The 23,225-nt window shown below is 49.6% G+C and overlaps 1 long non-coding RNA gene and 1 pseudogene across 2 annotated transcripts in view; one reads left to right on the forward strand and one right to left on the reverse strand.

Annotated features, from left to right (window-relative positions):
* LOC125944752 (uncharacterized) overlaps window positions 1-23,225 on the reverse strand; it is a 91,545-nt gene that overhangs the window by 65,078 nt on the left and 3,242 nt on the right. For both annotated transcript variants that reach the window (XR_007466447.1, XR_007466446.1), the window contains exon 3: window positions 5,974-6,069. This is a non-coding gene — a long non-coding RNA (uncharacterized LOC125944752). The remainder of the gene's footprint in view (window positions 1-5,973; window positions 6,070-23,225) is intronic.
* On the forward strand, window positions 22,676-22,735 carry LOC119451181 (U2 spliceosomal RNA; annotated as a pseudogene).

The raw sequence follows: 23,225 nt of genomic DNA on the forward strand, positions 1-23,225 counted from the left end.
CATTTAAATTGGTGGAATATTGTGAGGGATAGTGCGAGTGGTTGGGGTTAGAAGAGGACGCCGTCGCTCGGTTAGTAAACCCTCGAGCTAACGCGTCAGCCTTTTAGTTCCCCTGTGCCACAACGTGGCCCGGGCAACAGAGTAGGCGATGACGGTGATTGAAGGATTTGGGGATTATGCGAGGCTAGCCGCAGTCACGTGCCCCTTAAGAAACATGCGACACGTCTCCTGCGAGTCCGTGACAACGACCGAGTCCCTTTGCGAACGCTCCGCGTGAGCGAGTGCGATCGCCACTCCTAATATTTCGGCCGAGGTGGGGGATCCCGCCGGGGCCGATGCGGTTATTTGCTGCTGGCAGATCACGTTCACGACTGCCAGTGCGTACCTCCTTTGATAGCGCTGCCCGGTTGCCTCTGCATGCAGAGCTGCGTCCGCGTAGTACGTGTTGCACCTATGGTTGTACCTCCACCTAGCGGATTTCCGCTGAACTATTACGTCATACACTTGCCTTTGCTTCGAGTTGTCGACAAATTCGACTTCGCCCTGCCATCTGCTAGCCGCCTGGTTAGCTCAGATGGTAGAGCGGCTGCCCCGGAAAGGCGGTGGTCCCGGGTTCGAGTCCCGGACCAGGACGAATTTTTCTTCAACTGCGAGGCTTTCTTTCGAGGAACCCGGTTGGGTTTCCATTGTAGCAAATTGCTACATTTGGTGTGGAAGTCTCAGTTTCACTTTAATCATTGGAGAGATTGTGTCTCCTTGCCTGACCCCTTTCTTGATAGGTAACTTTCTACTCCACAAGAAAAGTAGAAAGTTACCTATCAAGAAAGGGGTCAGGCAAGAAGACACAATCTCTCCAATGCTATTCACTGCATGCTTAGAAGTATTCAAGCTCTTAGACTGGGAAGGCTTAGGAGTGAGGATCAACAGCGAATATCTCAGCAACCTTCGGTTTGCAGATGACATTGTCCTATTCAGCAACAATGGAGACGAATTACAACAAATGATTGAGGACCTTAATCGAGAAAGTGTAAGAATTGGGTTGAAGATGAATATGCAGAAGACAAAGATAATGTTCAATAGCCTGGCAAGGGAACAAGAATTCAGGATTGCCAGTCAGCCTCTAGACTCTGTAAAGGAGTATGTTTATCTAGGTCAATTACTCACAGGGGACCCTGATCACGAAAAAGAAATTTACAGAAGAATAAAATTGGGTTGGAGTGCATACGGCAGGCATTACCAAATCCTGACTGGGAGCTTACCACTGTCGTTGAAAAGAAAAGTGTACAATCATTGCATTCTACCGGTACTAACATATGGGGCAGAAACTTGGAGGTTAACAAAGAAGCTCGAGAACAAGTTAAGGACCGCACAAAGAGCGATGGAACGAAAAATCTTAGAACTAACATTAAGAGACAGGAAGACAGCGGTGTGGATCAGAGAACAAACGTGGATAGCCGATATTCTAGTTGACATTAAGCGGGAAAAATGGAGCTGGGCAGGCCATGTAATGCGTAGGATGGATAACCGGTAGACCATTAGGGTTACAGAATGGATACTAAGAGAAGGGAAGCGCAGTCCAGGTCGGCAGAAAACCAGATGGCATGGCTGTTCACCGCAGGTGCTTTCACTGAAGCGGCTATTAAGGCCGCCGCTTGCCCAACTCAAACGACACTTTAGCCATAGAAACGGGAGAAATGGCTGTCGCTGCAAAATTGCTGTGCGGTATTCTAGGGTCTAGGAATGGATACCAAGAGAAGGGAAGCGCAGTCGAGGACGGCAGAAAGTCAGGTGGGATGGTGAGGTTAGGAAATTTGCAGGCGCAAGTTGGAATACGCTAGCGCAAGACAGGGGTAATTGGAGAGCGCAGGGAGAGGCCTTCGTCCTGCAGTGGACATAAAATATAGGCTGATGATGATGATGATGATGATGATGATGATGACTGCTCTCCCGTCGCTTTGCAGCCACAAACCCAGGACTCGCATCGTGGATACCTCTTGGACTGATTGGCCCTCAACTACGAGGTTAATCAATCCCGTGGATTTGTAGCCTTTCGCGTATTGACCCTTTTCGCGGCGATCCCGTGGGCGCTGCCATGTTTGATCACGTGGTGACGCGTCCATTGCTTGCCTCAACTCGCCTCCTTGTTTACAATGGAAGTGTATGACGCCGGCGCGGCTTAGAAAACCTCTGTTTTCGGAGATATCGTAGACGGTGACTAGGTGAACGACACGAAGCTTTGATCACAGCTTCAGAGAACATGCAAACGCACTTTCGGAGCTGATTAACATATGTTCAAACGGCGCAAGCTACGTATATAGTGCTTGTTCTAAAAGCGGGGCTAAATATGTATTCCAATCTATCCAAGCTTTCCAATTATGAATTCAGTCAGGATTAGTGTGTTTTTCTCTCTGTTCTTTATTCTGCAAATATTTTCAACCAGTGGCTTGTCAGTTTCTGACTCGGTGAAGGTCCTCGGTGCGACCACTATCTGATTATTTTCTGCTTAATCGCTCGCGGGTGTGCTCAGTTCCTATAGATTTGTTCTTGCTGCGCACAAGGCTTGAAACGTAGCTGTTTTGTACATTGTAATACCTTGTAGCAAATATATATTACAGCTAGTAACTCGCTTACTCTTGTGGACCGTCACGAAACATTCAGCTTCGACCATTCGTGCGCTATCGATGTAGTACCGTCACTTATTGTGCGTATATAGTGCACATATATTCAAGTGTGCGCCCTTTCACTTATTCTTGATACGTCGGCGATAGAGTGGGCGTGAGTTTTCCTGCCATTTGGGACAGATGTGCATAGATAACGTGCGCGAAACTTACTATGACAGGAAGCGGCGCTACTCACTCCCTTTGTCATTGTTTAACGAGCGGTACTAACTCTTTCCGACGTTCTGGGGATGAAGCCCTTTCTTTGAAGGTTAGCGATACAAGGCTGGCGGATGAGCAAATTTCTGTATCTTCGAGGAAAGCCGTACATCGCGAAGTGCCGGTAACACGTTCGGACAGTTGCAGCAGCGGTCCGCGAACTTGGCCACACAGATTCATTCTATTCCTTAACATGCCAGTCACTATTTTTGCAGCCAACTACTGCACACGCCTTCAATCCACATGATTCAATCTAGCATGATTGGAGCACAGTGTGTTAGCGAAAACTCAGTTGCATTTCCGACAGCTGATCGCACATAAGCAAGGTAGAAGCGGTAATGGTTTCGTATTCGTGCGCGGTCGCTGAGGAGAGGTATGGCGCGCCGCCGGGAGCGCCATCTCGTTTCTCTAAAACAAACTGCTCCGCGAAAAGGGTCAATATCCGGATGACCTCAGATTTTTCGGGCGCGCACTTCAGGCCGCTCCATCTGGAAAATTTCTCTACCGCTAATACTGCGCTTTGGAGCGTATATTCTCTATCCCATAGTGAACCTCTGCTCGTCCACAGCGTGATGTCGTCCGCGTAGAGCGTGTAACCTGGTCGGGTATCAGATCCAGATCGCGCGCGAGACAACACATCGCCATGTTGAAGAGCAGAGATATTATCGCTCCTTGAGGTGGTCCTTTGTTAGGCATTTGAAATAAATCCGATGTGATTTGGCCAATACTGATGCTCGCCTCGCTGTTGGAAAGAAACGCTCTTAAGTAATTGTATGTGCGCTCACCACAACCCGCGAGTTCGAGTGTCTCCAATATTGCGGCGTGAGAGACGTTGTCGAAGGCTCCTTTGAGGTCTAGTGCTAGGACTATTCTCGTCGCCGTACGGTATATTAGTTAGAATTTCATCTCTAAGTAGGAGGAACGCATCCTGGCAAGATAAACCCGTGTGAAATCCTATGATGGAGTCCTGGAACCAGCTCCGTTCTTCCAGGTATCGCTGCAATCTGTTATGGATCACCCTTTCATAGAGCTTACCCAGGCAGGACGTGAGCAATAGCGGTTGGAATGTATCGATCGAGGGATTCTTTTTTGGTTTGGGGATCATGATTATTTTAGCCAATTTACACTCTTGGGGTAAGTCTCCCTTGACCCAGCACTCGCTATTAAAACCTTTGTTATTTTCGCTAGGGCTACCGAATCCATGTTTCGATTCATTGAATTTGTGATCGAGTCTGGGCCCGGTGCCGAGTTTTTAACTGCGGATTGTGCCGCCTCATACACTTCCGCGTATACGTTATTTCTTCGTCTAATTTAGGGTCGGCCTCCCCCGCCTATTGTCCCGTCGCGTAGGACGATCGCATCGCGAGTGAGGGTCCTATGTACTTGTTCTGAAGAGCATCGACTAGACCTTGGTCTGTACCCTCGAAGTTGTCTGCTATAATTTGGAGCTTCTGTCATTCTCAGTACGTGCTCAGCGGGTCCAGCATGCTCCGTAATATTCGCCACATACTGGTCGTTGCCAGAGTTCCTGATAGGGTTCCACAGAACGTCGATCACTCGTTTTTAGCTAGCTCGTTGGCGCGGCCTTGGGCTTTCTCTGCCAAGAGAGCGATGCGTTGTCTCAGGTGTTTGTTTAGACGTTGTCGTTTCCACCTCTTGGTCAATTTCCGCCTCTGTTCCCATAGGCTGACCAGGTGAGAGTCTATCACCAGCACGTCCGCTGTGCGCTCAATGGCTTTGGTGGTGTCCCCGTGTGCTCGTTGAAGAGATTGAGTCCATTCCCGGATGTTGGTCGGGGCTGTATCCGACTCCTCCAGCGCACTCTGGAGTGCTCTATGACGAGGCCAGTCGGTTAACCTAGTGATTCCTATTGGTCTGCGTATGTTGGGCGTCGAGAGCACTATTCGGATTATGTCGTGATCGCTTCCCAAATTTTCGTCGAGGGAAACCCATTGTGCCTCTCTGACGTTGAGTGTAAAGGCATGGTCGGGCGCCGTGTCTCTGCTGACGCTGTTACCCGTGCGCGTCGGTTTGCAGATTTGATTGATTGCCCAAGGCCGTTGCGGTGCGCTCGAGTAGGAACCCATTGGGCGACGTTTTCGCGTATCCCCATAGTATGTGGGGCACATTAAAGTCACCCACTATCACAGCCTTATCCCTTAATTGTGCCCGCTAAATCTTTCGTTGCTGAGAGAAGGTGGGGCAGGTCGTTCCATTTGCTTTTGGGAGGACTGTACAGATTTGTGATTATTGTGTGTGCCTTACTTCGTTTCTTTGGCATCACACTGATAACTATGGAATTAGTATCTCTCTCAGTTTGCGGAAGTGTTAATAATTGAGCGTTTATCGACTTGCTCACCAGCGTGGCGACCTTTGAATTTTGAGGATCGCTCAGAGTGTAGTATCCCTGCAGTTTGGCCGGCTTGGCCACGACCTCCTCAGACATATCACGTCCGGAGTGATTTCGGACTTTTTTGATAAACTGGTGGAGCACTGCCGCTTTCCTGGAGAAGGAGCGGCAGTTCCACTGCCATATCTCTAATTATTCTGAATTTTCCATTCGTTGAGATTTCTTAGCGTGATTAGCCATGTTGCCAACTCTTATTTTAAGCCCGTGACGTTTCCGTGCCCGAGCCGTCGGATTATATTATACGCTCTGGCTTATTTTAGTTTTTGCCGAACCCTCTCCTATCGCAATTGCGTGTTTTTGGTGGGAATGGAGGATAAAGATCATTGAATATTACTTTTAGCCTAACAGAGCCATATTTCGCCAGGGTGGTTGAGCCTATCACATCTAGAATTATAGTTTGGGGCTTCCAAGTCATGCTCACTTACGCGAACTTATCGCATTGATCGCATAAACTTGCAAGTTAGCTCTAACACTACTGAAAAGAAAACACTGGTGAGGATTATTTAAAAGCAAACATTCATTAGAATGCTGTATTTATACGTCTTCAGTTGCATAACACCCACTAATAAGGAAATAGGTGCTGCGACATTATATCCTAAATTTTTTTCCTGTATAATCTTGAATTGCCGCATACTACATTCAACTACGATGCGCGCAAGGAGCAGCAAATGCGTTGTAATTGCTTACTACATTGGAAATGGTGCTGGTTTCTGTTTTTCGCCAGGCAATTGGGTATGGTGCCGTTATGACAATCCCTTACTCGTTCAGCACATGGTCTGGAACCTAAAAAAAGCCAATAAACCATAATATTCATAAGCGACCATACACAATTTGTGCGCCAAACTATTACAGCGATTACCGCCCTGCCCTCTTCCCTCAGCCCACGCTTCCCACTCAACCCCCTTTTAACAGGTTTCAAAACAGTGAAATTTTTATCAAGCCACGGAAACCGCCCTAAGCCTATCGAGCTTTGGAAGCCTATCGAGCTTTGGACGCACCACACACTTCTTGCGTAAATCATCTTTGTAACTGCCAGGAGGCGAAAGTTTAAGCCCGACGCACCACGCACTTCTTGCGTAAATCGTCTTCGAAACTTCCCGGAGGTGATGGGGAGAAGTAAACAAAATTGTGGTAATGTCCCGCAGCATGTCTAAATTATTCCTCCACTTGTATTGCTTGTCCCCTTTCTCCCTCTACGTCCCCTCGAAGTCTTAGCATGCTGCAATGTTTTTTTTTTATTGCGATAGCAATTATATGGACACTCCAAAGCGGATTTCTGCTGTCGGCGTCGCCGTTGCCGTGAGGTTCCGTATGACGTCAACGGCGATGAAATCGTCGCCGCGCTCCGGAAGCTGTGCGATGTGCGAGTGAAAGGGCGCGAGGGACGCGCGCTTTCACGGGGAGCGAACGCACGTCAAAGAGCAAACATGCTTTCGGCGCCGTGCTCCCTGAAGGGCTGCAGTTCCGCCTTTTGCATGTCCCGAGTGCGCATGCGCTGTACCCTAGCGGCGAGCGTCGAAAACGTTTTGTACGGCGTCGGTGGTTCGTGCAGCTGACGACGCACGCGTATGCAGCATGGTCGTCGCGGACATGAGCTCTTTATTGTCGGAGTTGTGCCGGTCGATGACGTGGTATTTGCGCTGTGTTTCGGTAGAAACTTCAGCTGTTCAGAGCGATATTCGGTTAGCGTCCGGTACATCACAATATATGCCGACACGACACCTATGTCGGTCAGAAGTCGACCTCATGCCGGCGCCAACGCTCGGCCGGCTGTAGTTGTGATACTGTGCCAGTGGGAGACCTATATTGTCATACAAGTATGACGAAGAAGCGACCGACGACGCGATCGACGACAGCGAGTGATCGTAGTGTGATAAGATTTCGTGCCGACGACGCCGACAAAACCAGTGTGCTGATCGCCGTGCGAGCGGCCGCCGAGTGAGAACATCGCACCGACAACGTGAATATCGCCACAAATGCGCTCGTGTATGTATTTATTGACGCTCAAATTGAGTCGAAACGTGCTTTAGACGCTGATATGCACGATTCACAGCCCCTTACAACCCTCCACATCAAGTTTGAGGCGGTGTCGATCTCGTTCAGGCAGCTTCATTAGGCCTAACACAGCGTACGAGTTCGTCCGCTACCGGCGGACCTGAAATATAGGATAAGCAAGTACGATGAAGGAAACTGCTTATATAGTTCCGCACTGACCTTACCGACTTGAAGTGAACCACTCTTAGCATAGTACGATGCACACACAGAGAGTGGGAAGCGGCGACACGGAGCAGTGCTTATACCGCGGTACAGGCACCGTTCTTGAACGAAGGCTGTCGGTCGCAGTTGCCGGCGCTTCCATGAACGAAGTGCAACTATGGAGAGTGTATTTTTATGCTGCCAGATTTAGTAGTTACTGAAAACACAGTTTGCCTCTTATGCTAAACAGGCAACAAGTGATGGCCCTTTCGATACTGCATCGTAAGCAACAACACCGCTCGTTGCCACGCGAGTACGCCGGGCGTCGGCATTTTCGGGTGCCAGTGCGGCTAGGTGATGGTTTTCGCCATTTTCCATGTGCCCGGGACGTTCATGCCTTCTCGTCTCAGTGTGATCGCTTCTGATATGTGCATGAGAAATGTTCATGTATCCTTTGAACATTTTCTCATTATTTCGTGTGAGCGGTGCACGGTTTCTATACTGCACTTGAAGCGAACAGCGAGCGGTGGCCGTACGCGTGCCGATGTAAACAAATGTGCCGTTCTTGCGTTGCATAAATACTCTGGGCGCAGTGTCGCCCCTTCAAAGAGCTATGGCCACTGTGGTCAAGACTCAGCTATAAAAGCAGTCTTTATCATCTTGTTAGCGTACGTTCAGTGCAGATCTAACAGTGGCAAATGCATGAACTCTGCTGCTATATACGATACGGCTAACCTCCGCTGAGCGGAATCGGCCCCAGCTTAAACTCGATGTGGGCGGCTGGCTCACGTTCGTGCATTTCAACTTCCGAAGCATGTTTGGACTCATATTCGGTACGAATAAAAATGAATAACACGAATACAAGCGTAGGCGCTGTGTCAATCGCGTTACGGTTCGATGTATTCGTTCAGAGGCACATCGCTCGGTGACTGGTTTTTCGGCGTAGCTGCACGAATTCCCGTCATCGTATTTCGACGACTTGCGGTTGTAAGTCGCACCAGAGTCATTGCCGGCCTAGGCATCCTGTCCAACAAGCGGCCACTCACACAAAACGAAAATTACAACGACTGACAAATGCACAGACCCATTTCAGCTAGCGTCTTGCAGCGTGCCTCTGCCTCCCACAGGGCCCCGACGCCGTACATATTGTTTCTCGCGGGGGCCGCTAAGGTGGCGCCTCAGCGCAATGCAAAATAGGGTGCCTCGATGCCAGCGCCGCCGTTCAGCGTGGTGCCATCCTTTGACCGCACCCTAGAGCACTGCACGGGCTCGGGCTTACCCGAAAGCCCGGGCCCGGCCCGGCCCGTGGGCCGGGCCGGGCCGGGTAGAGCAGTTTTTTCACGGGCTCGGGCCGGGCTCGGGCTCGGGCCGGGCTCGGGCACGGCGTGTGCTTTTTGACCCGGGCCCGGGCCGGGCTTGCGTTTTTTGACGCGGGCCCGGGCCGGGCTCGGGCTTTCTGCGAGTTATTCTCGGGCTTCTAAACTCTGAAAAACATGTATTTTTCGGTCTCGGGTCGGGTTCGGGCCGGTTTTGAGCCGGGCTCGGGCCGGGCTCGGGCTTAATGTAAAGGGGTGGCGGGTCGGGCCGGGCGGGTAATGTAAATTATTTCCGGGCCCGGGCCGGGCCCGGGTCTCGCCATAAAAGTTTTAATAGGGCTCGGGCGGGCCGCCCAATGTAAAAACGGGCCCGGGCCGGGCCCGGGCCACAAAAATCGGCCCGTGCAGTGCTCTACCGCACCCGCGCCGCCGCTTTCTCGCTGCGACGCCATCTTGAGTCACAGCGAGCGGTTGCGAGTGCTTGGTGCGGGTGCTTAGTTCTAGACACAGTGCGCGCGGGTGCTTCGCTGACGCTTCTACTTGCTGGACAGTGTTCAGCCGCATGAATGACAAGCTTGTCAAGTGCATCGAGTCGACATGACGGGCTGCTGTTTTCCCAAGTGCACCGGATCGAGGCGTAAAGGGCTTCGTTGTTTACGCTTCCGCCGGGACCCAGAGCGAAGGAAGAGATGGGAAGCCCAAGTAAAGCGGTATCACTGGAAGGCAACGGATAGCTCCTACATTTGCGAGGTAAGTGTCAAGAAAGTTTAGACTATCGCATCGTGTTTTTCATTTAAATAAGAAAGTATTCTCTGATCCTCGCTCACGTACCTACGTTCGCTCACGAACTAAGCACTGCACCGATGCTGTCTGAGCAGCCTATGGTTTGCGAGCGCGCGTCGCATAGGCTTTTGCCGTTTTGATCAGCGCAATCTATGCGAGTAGTACCCTTATTTTAAGAACTGACGAAAATGCTTCGCCGTGAAATAGCCTTACATTAGCTACAAATCGTCATGTAAACCACCTATTTTACTTTTTCACGGGAAGCACACATCGTGTGTCTCTTGTTTCTTTTTTTTCCCCTCAGTTTCTTTTTTCGCTACTCGTTATTTGGGACTAAAGAACGCAGTGCTTCTTCTGGGGAGAGCGGCTGTTGTGTACGTGGCAAGCGAAGCATTGTGATTTTCTCTATTCTCAGCAGATATCTTGCGGATCGCAGGTTGTTACGTTATATAGCTGATTTTTTAGACGAATATATTTGTAGCGTGGTGCTCGTAAGCTGATGGTCATTCGTGCTCATTCCCGATCGTAGTGGGTACTGTGACGGTCTTTAAATGTCTGTGCACGGTATGCCCAGGTGTAGTAGAGTTAAGGGGCATCATGGGACCAAAATGTTTCGGCACTTTCTGGCATGGTGTCTGTTGTAGCCTGTGCATTTCTTCGAAACGTGTGAAGCGAGATAATACAGCATTACTTCTGAGGGGAGGTGACGTTTATGTGCGGCACCAAATGCGTATTTATATAAAAACGTTGCGAGGCGAGAAGGTGGGTAAGATTTCCGGCGCTGCTCGACGAGTGTCCCATTCTGATCTCGTCGAAAACCTCCGAGCCGCGCCCAGAGCCACTGGCAACAGTCACCAACGCCGCGCGCGTTCGCTGCGAACGCGGGCAAAACACCGACGCCTTGCTGGTGCTGCTGCATGTCCAAGTTTATACAGCTGATAAAACTACTATCCTTACTCCGTATAGCTCTCTACTAATTTGCTCTCTCAATTGATGCTTCGCCCTTCGGGTGAAACTGCAACATTTTTTTGTGTACGTTTGGACACTCTTCAATACAAGACTTTAGCAGTTGGCTCGAAGTGTTGTAGTGGACATAACAGCTACGCTGAAGTCACGAAGAGCATGATCGCTGTGTACACACAGATAAATACTTGCATACTGGTATATAAATTGTAGCGGCAAGAGTCATTGCGCATACCTACTGGCCTCAAGTGGGTTTGTCGAGGAGATTTATTTATTGATTGATTTCGAAGTGCATCACTCAAGCGCCAATTATAAGCGTTGAGAGTTGCCGAAGCGAGTGAGAGTGAGCGGGTTTGCGAACGGGCTGTACACTAGCAAACTTGTTGCACCAGCGCCTAGCTACGTCGAGAACGGTGAATGGAAGCATTATAGGTTTCGATCAAGAAAAAGTTCGACGATGATTACGATACACCGTAATACAAAATTTGAGCGCAGCTCTGTACGTGATTTCATTTCGCGATATATTATCGGCCGCACACAATCTGTCTCGTGCGGCACGTTCCGAACGGAGCGAGGTGTGGCGCGGCGGCCTCACTAATCGGAAGAACGCGAGAGGCAGCACGTGGGTGACGCGTATATGTAGGCGCGATTCACCGCGGCAGACGGTCATGCAGTGCGTTGGTTATATCACTCAATAATCTCGTAGCCATCGTCGCCGCAGAGTCCGTCTCTGCGGGGCACAGCGCCTTTCTTCTCACGCTTTCGTGATACCCTCCTCCTCCGCTTTCCTCCCTGCACTTTCTTCGGTATCGGCGTCTTTCATCTCCCGCTGCATTCCGCGTTCACTCTCATCCTTCGCTCTGCTCGTTCGCTCGGTTCCGAGGTACGACGCCGACACCGACACTCGCCGCAGGAACGGGCGCCTCGTAAGATCTGCGCTCTAAAACAGTTGAGGGCGTGACAGCACGGGGGTGTGGAGCAGATGCAAAAAAAAAAAAAAACAATGCGACAGGCGTTGCAGTGTTTGGCTTCAGGTAGTATTTGCGGCGACAATAATTGTTGAGGAGGCGGGAAATGCAGCCCGTAGAGTGTTGTTGAGGGCTGACGGAGCGACTTCGGCATAGGCGCAGTGATGGCGGCACTATGGCGCGACCCAGGGTGACATCGTGGCAGCAGGAAGGTGGCACAGGGAACTTAAATGTGTAAAGTACCTCCTGAATAACGATCCTAGCGGTTCGTGCGGCTGAAAGTTTGATGCGTTCCATGGTGGCAGTGCGAAGTACAAGGCCAGGAAGTGATGTGGTGACCTAGTTGACCTTACGGCAAAGAGGATCACGTATGACGGAAACTGCAGCACCCCTGTCGAAAAGTTTGACTGTAACGGCTGCTTCGGCGTTTATTTCTATAATGTTTTGCGGCGATAGCGTGTTTTGCGGCGATAGCGGAGGCCTTGGAGATTTTGACAAGCTTGCAGCAGTTTCCGTCGGAACTCATAGCAGTTTCCCTTGTTGGAAGGCAGGCAACAGCGGTTCGGTGATATCGAATGACTACGTGGGGATGGTGAACAATGGCTGCTAAAGTTCTGACCAGCGGTCAAGAAGTTCGACGACGGATTCGGATCAGCATCCTGGTGGGCTGTAGGCACGTGTGAATCAAAGACACGTCCGGACGCGGCAGGTGGCAGTGACAAAAGCACGCAAAAAATACCGCCTGACCGTAGGCGAAGCATGTTAGCAGGTTGTCCAGCGTGCACCAGGGATCTTGCGGCCGGATGTACTGAGGGTCAGTTTGAGGAAAAATGGAGGAAAGTTGGACGCGGTGGCGTCGAGTATGGGAGCGTCGTTGTTCTAGGATGTGACACGACTTCCCCGTACGGCAGCGGTACGGCAATCTGAGCGTGCTGGTTGACTGGCGGGAGGGCCTCTCAAACCTGGCGCGGAATGCCTGCTGCATGGCCGAGGGCAAAGGTTGGACAGGCTCCTGGATGAGAGAGCAGCGAGAGCTGGTGAGCCAGCTCTTCACGAATGAAGGCTTTGATTTGAGGCAGCAGAGACCCGTCATCAGTCTGTCCGGCGGAAGTCGCCTGGCTCGAAATGGAGACCTTGTGACGAACAGCTTGGCAGGCGAGCGGTTGTTGCCGACGTAGTTCGTCAAAGCTTTAGCAGTGAGTTGATACGGCTGCCACGGTGGTAGAATTCAGAGCCAGGAGCATTTGAAAAATGTCTTCTTCAGTGCGTTTGAGGATTTCTCAAACTTATTTTCTTCAGTCATGGTTCGGCTCAAGAGATCGATGACATCCTCGATATATCTAGTGAAATCCTCGCCCGGCTGTTGCGCTCGTTGTCGGAGGCGATGTGCGGCGCGAAACTTTCGCACGGCCGCATGGCCTACGAAGGAAGTGTTAAAGTCATTACATATGGCAATGGTTGTCTCATGTTTCGGAACTAAGGGTTGGCGACATCTACAAGATAACATTTGTAAGCTTTATCGGATTGTCTAATTTTTTGTGGTTGCTCACCCGTTCTTACGACGAGAGTCAGTCATTGTCAGCGTCAGTGGTGCCACTAATCAAGGCTGCGTGAGGAACAAATGGCACCGCAGCTTACTGGTCCAGATGACAAAGTGGGTCGCTCACCGGCGTCGTCAGGCATGATGGTGGTGGTAGCGGGGGCAAGAGTGTGGCTCTGGAGTTCCAGGGCGAGTCATTACAGACCATAGCAGCTCCACCAAATGCTATGCGTTTTCTTAACGGTTAACGGCAAGCCCAATCACGTCGGGTTCAGCGCAGAGAGCAGCCAACCAGTTTCATCCAAGCGCCAGCGCGAGGAAAGCAGGAACACCGATCCCTGGGTATTGTCTTCGTCACTTCAAAAGTCAAGCGACTACAGAAATGCTTGGGCGCTCCATGGCTTGGGCTCTCTTCGCCAAAACAATTGATTTGCTAATGCGAAAGCATTATATGGCTCATGAAGCGGTGAATCCCTGTGGCGTGACCGGAGATGCTACAAAAAGTCACGTGGTCACGGAGAAAGACCACGCCGGTGGCCGGTCTATATATAGCGCGCCCGTCGCGGCGCTGCTAGTCGATGTGGGGAGGTCTGTCGCGCGCTCCGATGGCGCACACCCAAAATTGGATGAAGGCAGATTATTGGGGATTAAGGAGAACTTAGGTGAATTACGGTGAAATAAAGTGGATTAAAATGAATTATTGTGGAGTGGAGTGCATGGATAAGATGGATTGAAGTATATTAAGGTTGATTGAACTGCAATAAGGTGGATTAAGGGGAATAACGGGGACAGATTAAAGTGGATGAAGGTGGAGTAAAGCAGATTAAGGTGGATTTGGTGAATTAAGGTTCATACATATTAGAGCAAGGTTAATTTGAGGTGATAACTTACAGACGTATAAATATGCTTTCGCATTCAAATCACGTAAGTATACTTGTGTTACTCATTTTTTGTTGAAGTGTCTACAGTGCCCGTAAGGCATTATTGTAGAGGTTTCGATTGTCCAGGTTTCGCGGCAGCAAACAAGAGAAGTGGTACTGTAGCTTCAGGCATAGCTCACACGATCTCCGAAGCAGCAGTGCACCGTGCTTTGTTCAGGCAGCAGCGCTATGCTGATATGGTAGATCAGGTCAGAGATTCGCTTCACTTGGTGCTTGATGGGGTTTCGATGGAAACTTCTGCAACGCGTTATTTTATAGTCCAGTGTTACAATTGGAGCAAAGAGGAAGAAGGTGGCATGTCGAGAAGCAGGTACCAATTAACTTTTCTTTTTAGGCTCAGATGATCGCTCTGCTCCTGCTGCTACGCACGCACTACAACGTCAGGGTTGTATGGGAGCCCACAACAGCATTTTCTTTCCCGTCTTCACCAGCGTGTGTAAAAGTGTGGGTACTTAAGACACCTTCTACCGTGACGACATTGTCTCACAATATTCCACGTGAGGTTGTTTGTACAAACTACGTTAGCAGTCGGGTTGCGGTAGAAAATGTTATCTTTCTGACTTTAATGAACATTATAGCAAATCTTCCAACTCTTCTGGCTCTCATAACATGACATCGAAGGAATGCACAAAAGTGTTGCAAGAAATTTGTATCCTCCGAAAAGTGACAAGGAACAGTTCTTCCGGCAGAAAGACCCCTTAATCTCTTCACCAAAGTCTCTGAGAAAAGAAGCACCACTGAGCCTCTTCAAGAGACATGCAGAGTTGGGGAAAGATGTCTGCACTACTTTTGCCCCTGTATGTGCCATCGTTACCATGGCAAACAATGGCATCAAGGACGGTAAGTAGTTCAAGAACGCCGAGATCACAAAGCTAAGATTTGTTACTTTTGGCTGCTACGAAGATGGAATGAACTTCCCTTCCCCCTCCAACCAAGGGCATGGCATCATCACGTCGGGGTACTCTACATCAAGAGGCAAACGGTGAGGCCTGCAAAGCTGCTGACACTCTTTTCAAGCAACGAGGTGAAATTGTAAGCGACGCATAAAAAGAACATCTGCCGGGAAATGTCCTCTGAAAAGAATAGGCCGAAGCTGCACAGTATGTCAATGAAGCGCGCTGTTTTCCTCATTAACTCAATCATATAGTCATTGCACCACGAGAACCACAGCGGCAAGCTACAAGCAGCGCAACCGAATCTGCGTAAGCTCGGCATAACGGGGTGAAGATACCAAAGCTGCGGCTGAAGACTGAATCATGAGCCCACAACACGGCAAACATTCAGCGAGTGCAATAGATACTGCAGAAAATGTAACAAGTGTTAAAGTCAGGAAAGTTTCTTTGCTTCAGATCTCTGGTCAGTGGATCAACTATGGCTGCAGTTAAGAAATTTCAAGCTACTGAATCATGCAACGAAGGTGCCATAGGCGTATCGGAGTGAAGGTTTAGCAAAATAAGTGCAGTTCATAAAAAAAGTTGTCGCAGTTTCGCCTGAAAGGCGAAGCATCAATTGCGATAGCAAACTTGTAGAGAGCTATACGGAGTAATGATATTAGCTTTATCAGCTGTATAAACTTGGACATGCAGCAGCATCGGCAACACGCAGAACTGTTGTCGACGCCATCGGCGTTTTGCCCGCGTTCGCTCAAAATGCGTGCGGCGTTGGTGACTGTTGCCAGAGCCTTTGATATAAATAGGCACTTCGTGCCGCAGCTAACCGTCGCCTCCCTTCCCTCCCCCCCCCCCCCCCCCCCCCCACAGCCTCTCGCGCGTCGGAAGAAGGCGCGTTTGCTCTACATATATGGTGATTGTAAAGGAGAAAAGAGACGCCTACTTCTGCAGCCCTTAAGCGAGCACGGCGCAGAACGCGCGTTTGTTCTCCGCCGTGCGTTCACTCCCCGTGAAAGACGCGCCCCTCGCGCCCTTTCACTCGCACATACAGCGTTCGGCGCGCGGCGACGATTTCTTCTCCAAATGACGTCATACGGAACCTCACGGCGACGGCGACGCCGACGGCAGAAATCTGCTTTTGAGTGTCCATATAATTGCTATCGCAATAAAACTAATCTTGGAAACGTGTAAACACTGAACAACACAAATATCTGCCAATTACATCCTCGTCCAAAGATGTACAATACTGAGCTGGCTGTTAGAGCCTCTACGGGGGATTACGAGGCGTGGACATTAGTAATACCACGTGTTTTGCGATGCTGTGTGATATGATTCTCTGTGCTTTATCCCACGGAAAGGTCTGCCAGTCTCTCAAGCTGGCAATCCGAGCTAACAAAGTAGACGCAGGAGCACTCCAACAGTAGGCAGAATTGTAGTCATCGTCGAAAATTCCGACTAACGGGACAACTTCTAATTATGCGACGAGTTTATATATATATATATATATATATATAGAGAGAGAGAGAGAGAGAGAGACAGAGAGAAGTTTTATTTGACAGAAAAACCTTTTAAGAAGCGGTGGCCGGAGCCCCTCAGTCCAGGGTCCCCCTGGCCTCAGCCGCCTGTCTTACCAGAATCAGAATCGGTTTTATTGTAAATGGATAAAATTATTGCAGGCTGTTAATATGCACAAGGAGGTCCCGAAGTCAGAGACTACAATGTGATTTCCTTTACAATTTAAGCATAATAGAGTACAGGTTAAAGAAGCTGTAACATGTCGTGAATTATTTAAACATATTAAAATAAAACATAATATTTACAATTTAAACATAATAAAGTACACATTACAGCAGTTGTAACACATCGCGAACAAGGAATAATTACAGGTTTTAGCATACATAGGTTAATGAAAGAATTAAACGTTCATAAAGAGGAGGCATATTAAAAAAAAGCACTCTAGTATAATTTTGTCGAACACTGAAAGTTAAGAGTATAAATGACTGGATGTACATAAAATAATTGTCAAACTCAATTACATGACAAGGACATCGAACATGAATCTATTTTTTTATTGCGATAAAGACTTGCCGTTAAGGTAAATTCGTGATGTGTGTATGTGTATTATATGTGTGCTGTGAGGTCTGTGTTATGTATGAACTGAAGCAGTGTTTTGTGGAACCTGTTATCATGTCTCCTGCGGTCATAGCTGGTTGTCACACTGTAGCGGAGGCCGGATTGCACTTCTATGAATAGTAAATGAAAGCACATTGAAAGAGTGGCTATGAGTATAAACTAAACATGAGTATTGGGCAAAAGGTATTCCTTCAGTTGTTTCTTGAATTCATGAACTTCTACGGCTAATTAGAGCATGAACCTCCTGGCTAATTAAAGACTGGGAATGGCCGAGAGCCCGATGTGCGACTCCTGTAGGTGCGAGGAAACCATCGGGCACCTTTTGTGTACCTGTCCTCGCTACGACGTACAACGCCTCTCTTTCAGGACAACTTTAAACCGGCTGGACTCGAGACCGTTCTCTTAGTCAAAGATACTCGGACCATGGCTACACTCGTCACTGGCACAAAAAGCGATGCGTGCATTAGTACAGTATTTGACGTGCACCGGTTTAAGAGACCGCTTATAGTGTCCCTGTACATCGTCCCACGTATACTTAGTACTCACTCACTCCCAATTTTCCTCTTTTTATTCCCCCTTTCTCTTACCCCTAGTGTAGGGTAGCAAACCTCCCTGCCTTTCCTCTCCTTGCTCTCTCTCTCTTGTCCTACCAAGTCGGAACGGGCGAGCTGTGCCTGTCACTGCTCCATTGTGATATTGTTTGTCGGCCTATGAGGGTGCTCAGTGCACTCCCGGATTACGTCTATTGATTGGAGTGGGAATGCCATCGCACCAAGTGCACTCGGTGCTATAGCGAGTTGGATACATGGCGTTTAGCATTTTTAGATGGGGGAATCCGTGACCACGACCGAGTCCCTATGCGAACGCTCCGCGTGAGTGAGGGCGATCGCCGCTGCTAACATTTCTGCTGAGGCGGGGGAGCCCGCCGTGGCCGACGCGGGTACTTGCTTCTGGCAGATCGCATTCACGAATGCCAGGGCGTATCTCCTTCGGTAGTGCTGCCCGGGCGCCTTTGCATACGCAGCTGCGTCCGTGTAGTACGTATTGTACCTAGCGTTATTGGAGTACATCGATTGATTATGTTGTGCGCGTGCTTTACACCTTTCTTTGTAGTACTGCGGATGCATGTTCTTGGGAATTTGGGATCTTACCGAAGGAGGGAGAGGTACGGCCTGTTCGGTGAGATAAATGGGGTATGCTGGGATATTGAGTCGAGCTAATATTTCCCTACCATTTTTTGTGAAGCTGAGGCGCTCCCTCTGTCGCATCAGAATGGCCTGCCTGAGTTCGTCGAAAGTATTGTGTGGAGGTACATTTAGGCAGGCCCAGAGTCGCCTTGAAAGCTTTTCGAATTATCGTGTTGGCCTGCTTTTCCTATTCCCTGCTCACGATTTGGTATGGCAAGCCATATGTGATTCGACTAATTACTAAGGTCTATACGAGCCTTAGGATATCATTTTCTCGTATTTCCGCCTATCTATACGTCACTCGAGGTATCATTTGGACTATGTTGTGGGTTGCGGATTTGAGGGTTTTGAGCGTCTGGTGCTGCTCTCCCGTCGCTCTGAAGCCACAAACCTAGGACTCGCATCGTGGGTACCTCTCGGACCGTTTGGCCCTCAACCACAATGTTAATCGACGCTCTCGATTTGTAGCCTTTCGCGTGTATCCCGATGACCTTGAATTTTTCGGGCGCGTCGGGAGACGAGTAATTAATTACGTAGTATAAATTCGACAGCAAGTCATTCCCATCGTCAAGCAATATAAATACATTGGCGTATACATAATCGAATGAAAGATTTAATCAAGCACCTACCAAGACAATATAAAAATAAAGGAGAAGTGCACTGCCATCATAAGGAAACATAGAACACTTTGTGGCCTCAATAAATATAAGGGGTTGCGTGGAATCTCGAAAGGAGTAAAGCGCGAGACACACGGTCCGATTCGGTGTCCGATCCGGCGTCCGACGCGCCGGAACGGCAGCCGGAACCAAGGCGTTTTGCCGTGCCCAAGCGCCGGATCGGATGCCCGGCGTGCGACAAACTGGACAGATTTTCACCGTCCGACGCGTCCGACAATCGCACCGTCGTTTGGCCGCAGCCAATGACAGCGCGCCTGGCATGTGACGTTCTCTGACGCTCCCTCCAGAGAGGCGGGGCCCGGCGGGCCGGTTTCTCGTCGCCTACTTTTATTTATTTATTTATTTTTTTCATGCCGGCTGCAACAGCATTGCTACAATTCGTTTCTGACACGAAATAGTTACCAGTTCGGTAAAATTATCTCGAACCTGTTCCTGTTCTGCAAACCAGCGCCTAATACTTGCACCCAGCTACTTGCGAGATCGGCAGGGAGCCGCGATGCGACAGCATTGCGCAGGTAGACAGCATACACCGACTGTCTGAGCGAGACTACTCGCTTAGCTTGCACGCTTGCCCTTCGCATCGACGGCGTCGCGTAATCCAAGCGTATTAGGGTAACCTACGTGTACAGTGTTAATCGTGTTGGCAAAAAAATGTCGCAGTTTCGCCCGAAAGGCGAAGCATCAATTGCGATAGCAAATTGGTAGAGAGCTATTCGGAGTATGGATAGTAGAGTAGTTTTATCGGCCGCATAAAGTTGGACACATTCGCTTTCTAACTGAATTGACAAGCGTGGTGTCATCGCGCAAAAGCAAACATGAATAGATCACACTGAATGACCGCAGACAACGACTGTCAAAACGCTGGCAGCAAGCGCAGCCGCTGCAGCCAGCGGGCGAAGAAGCGTGCGGTCTATGACTTCAACGGAAATTGAGCGGCATTTACAAAGGTCAGAGCCGTGTGGAGATAAGAGACGGTGCGGGCGACGGCCACCAAAGCCAGTGCAAGCGTATTTGTTGGCAGAGTAGAAGCTGCTCCCCCCCTCCCTCCCGCGCCGCCTCCCGCTTTTTTTTTTTTTTTGCTTTCGCGTGGGAGATTGCGTTGCCAGTTCCCCTTGCGCTGGGTTGCAAGATAAGCATTTGGTGCCGTAGCACAGCGTCTCCCCGCCTCCCTCCCCCCCCCCCCCCCCATACCCCCCGCCCCCCGGCCTTTCGCGCGACAATCGCTTTTGCTTTCCGCCGTGCGTTGGCTCTCCGTGATAGCGCGCGTCCCCCGCGCGCTTTTACTCGCGCATACGGCGCGCGGCGACGATTTTATCGCCCTTGGAATCTCTACGGAACCTGACGGCGACGACGACGGCGACGCCGACAGCAGAAATCCCGTTGAAGTGTCCATATAATTGCTATCGCAATAAAATAAGCGCACTTCGACGAGCTCGGACTGGATTGCAAGAGCCGGCGGCCGTGGCGTCCGCCGAGCTAGGCCTACGATCCGGCCCTATCGCTGGCTGTCGGTGGAGCCATCAGTGGAGAACACACCGCTGGGAAGTGTTTTGTCGCTCGCAAAGACATAATTTTAGTGGTAGTGTTCGCGTAAGCGAAGCCGCATTGCGCAAAGTTGTTTATTTTGTATTTCTCGACAAGGATACGAAGTCTTCCGAGCGTACAAGCTGGGGCGCAAGATCTGGGCGGAGCTAGGCGCCGCTCGCTCGTTTGGATGCCCGTCCTGTGTGCCCCGAATCGTCGTATGCCGCATGCCGGAGCATGCGGCGTCGCACATCGGATCGGACACCGAATCGTACCGTGTGTCTCCTGCTTTATGGTGCCGGCGCTAAAGTTCGCAAATGCCATTTTGTGGTTAAAATACATGTTCTGTCGGGGTTGGAAGTTAACCAAAGATTGGTAGGCTGGCTGGCTCTGTGAGCCCACGGTAAAACCACAAATGCGGCAGTGCAAGATGATATGGGTTGGGCTTCTTTTGAAGTCAGAGAAGCGCAGAGCACAATCACTTTTGAAGAAAGACTCCCATGAAACTAAATGTGCGGCTAAAGTGCACAAGTATATGTACCTGAAAAGCGTGGACACAGAATGGAGTAAGGGGTCAAGAAAGTCGGCAACCAAGTACAGAGTAATTGGAAGTGTGAATAAACAACCAAGAGTCATCAAAAAGAAAGTGAGAGAAACAGAGACAATGAAATGGATGCAAAGAATGGAAACATAAATACCATTGCGATTTAAGAACGGGAAGACAGGGATTAGATGGGCAAATCTGTACGATAACACAAAGGGCAGTGCCATGCTTTTGGAGGCTTGAACTGGTTGCTTAAAGAGAAAAACATACTGGAGCAAATATTCACAGCAAGATGAGGCATGTGTATGCTGCAGCAGAAATCCGCAGACCACCCAGCACATCCTAAAGGGATGCGAAAGGATTCACCTAGTGGGACCCGTAGGCAACGTACACCTTCCAGAATCGCTTGGATTTAAATTGGAGAAAAGCATCAACTGGTCAGCAGTCGAGATAAGCCAGAGTCGTTTAGAAAATTGTAAAAAACAACGTGGTAGCGATCTATATGACCGGATCCGTTACAGGTATACGTAGCAGTGCAAGGTAGACAAGTTTTGCGAAGGAGAAAAAGATTAAGGAGTTGTATACAACAACAAAAAAGAGGCTAGAATGTAAAATATGTATAGCAAACCTGATTAACTCAAGCAGGCTAGGTTATTTGTCACCGCCCTGTTTCAAAGGGGATGCCAATATATAATAATCGTAACCAACCTCATCATCATCAAGCGCAGCAGATGCCGACAAAAACGTTTTTGAGCTACTAGAACTCATTTATATTAAGACAAGCTTCCTCTTGTTTCCACATAATAAACTCAATTGGTAGTCAGTACATATCGTCTGTTCTTTTGATTGTCGCCGACGTAAGGCGTAGTGCTGTTGAACACGGATCACTACCATCCTGCCTAATTTCCTATGCCTCCAGGAAGGACTGCAAAGATACAATACAAATGGACCAAGTTCGAAGGCGCCAACAGTCCCGTACTGTGAGCGCAGCAGCGCTGCGCTGAAACACAAAATGGTAGGATTTGCTTTTGCGAGGGAGGATAACATGAGGCAGTGATGTGCTGCTTTCATACTTTTGACAGAAAAGACGCCGAAGATAGGTTGCGTTCACTGCAGTGTGGGGCATTAGTCAAAGGAGCGTAAAAGGAAAATGAGCTGCTCTTATGGCCAAGAAATACGTTACTACTCTGCCTGTAACACCAATATGCGAAGCTCGAGAAAACGAAAGAAACTAAAAAAATGAACTGTGATTAGCGCAAGTGCTGCCAAAAAAAAAAAAAAGAAAAACAGTGCCATTCCACTCTGTGAAGGTGTATGACTAGCGAAGCTGTGTATGGGCTGATTGACCGTTGCTCCGGTGCAACGTTCCAAGTTTGCTGGATCGGGGCCACATGGACGGTTCGCATTTCTTTTCGCCTCACGGTCCTGGGGCGCAGCACGCTTACCCTTGGCGTCCGCGGCCCGCTCATCGTCGGTAGTCTCCTTCCGCCGCCGCCGTGCCCATTCCCTTTTCTGTTCACGCCGTTGTTATTGGTAGGCACGCTTTTCTTCTTTAGAACGTACAACACGCGGCCTACCCCTTTTACAGTCCGAGCAGAACTGAGGAAAGGAGACTACGTAGAGCATGACGTCAGGAAACAGAAGACATTCAGATTGGTAGGCACTAGTTTGAATACACGGCATGGCCTACTCACGTATGGTGCGAACGCAGGCATGGCCGACACGGATCAACGTGTAGTATCTGTTCTTATCAGCTTAATATCTGATACGGGTTGTATAGGTGACCCGTAAAAGAGCTATGAATTCTGGGATGCGCCGTCTGCTCGCTGTTTCCGGTTCGAGGAAGCACAGCCGCCACCACCGCTTCGCCGTTTTAGCCTATTGGTGCGCTTGCAGTCCGGCTTTGTCATTCTCGAAGATTACCCGGTTGCATGCAGGCGCCTAGCAAAACCATGGTCGGTTGTTCAGCCGTTGGCTGCTCAAATTTAAGCATTAAAGGTAAACTCATGTAAGTTCGTTCTGCCTTGCAGCATCCCTTGCTGAGTCAGCTGGGCCCGTATTTTGTAGCGATGCCTTTCCGATGTTAATGCCTTTTCGTACTTTTCGCGCTTGGTCAGTGGTCAGAGCGACGGTCCGCTCACGTTATCAACGGAATCAGCCGGCCGTGAGCCGCTCGGTGGATGATGACTAGCACAGATAAAGCATAACGTATCGCTACAAAATACCGGCCCTGTGCACAAACATCAGAGGCATGGCTGCCACTTCCAAAACTGAACC

The sequence above is a fragment of the Dermacentor silvarum genome, chromosome 4 (assembly GCF_013339745.2).
Source record: "Dermacentor silvarum isolate Dsil-2018 chromosome 4, BIME_Dsil_1.4, whole genome shotgun sequence".
Classification (NCBI taxonomy): Eukaryota; Metazoa; Arthropoda; class Arachnida; order Ixodida; family Ixodidae; genus Dermacentor; species Dermacentor silvarum.